Raw genomic sequence first — 536 nt, 5'->3', positions numbered from 1 at the left:
TACCCAAATCCACCAGTAGAAATGTATACATTTCCCTTATACTTTCACCAGCCCCAATCAGTCTCCTTCGCGTTCACAAACATTCATTTACTGTTATTTTCTCCTGTCATATAATCAAAGGAGAACATTTGCGGGTTTTGTTAGTCACGTGTTCCAACGGCTGGTGTGCTAAATCCAGGTCAGAGAACCGAGTGTGTTTTTGCTGCTGTTTGAAACATTTTAGATACGGTTTGGGTATTCGATTCTATTCTCAGTTATTTTGTCTTTTTAAAAGTATGTTTGAGGATGCGTTACCAAATTTTCCTATTGCTTTTTACTTTCATTTTTGTGTGTGTTTAAGAGAGGACAAAGAATGAGTGTGATGTGAAACATTAAGATCTTTACTGCATTTTGTCACCTTGATGTGTGTCTCTGATGCATTTGTTCATGTAATGTATTTCGTAGATCTTTGGTCTAGTGAATTTTTATACGACTTGTTACAGTTGGATATATCAGTCCATACTCTTTGCTATATACTACAGTATATAGCATACCAA

Source organism: Penaeus monodon, chromosome 22, assembly GCF_015228065.2.
Source record: "Penaeus monodon isolate SGIC_2016 chromosome 22, NSTDA_Pmon_1, whole genome shotgun sequence".
Lineage (NCBI taxonomy): Eukaryota > Metazoa > Arthropoda > Malacostraca > Decapoda > Penaeidae > Penaeus > Penaeus monodon.
This window is presented reverse-complemented; position numbering follows the sequence as displayed.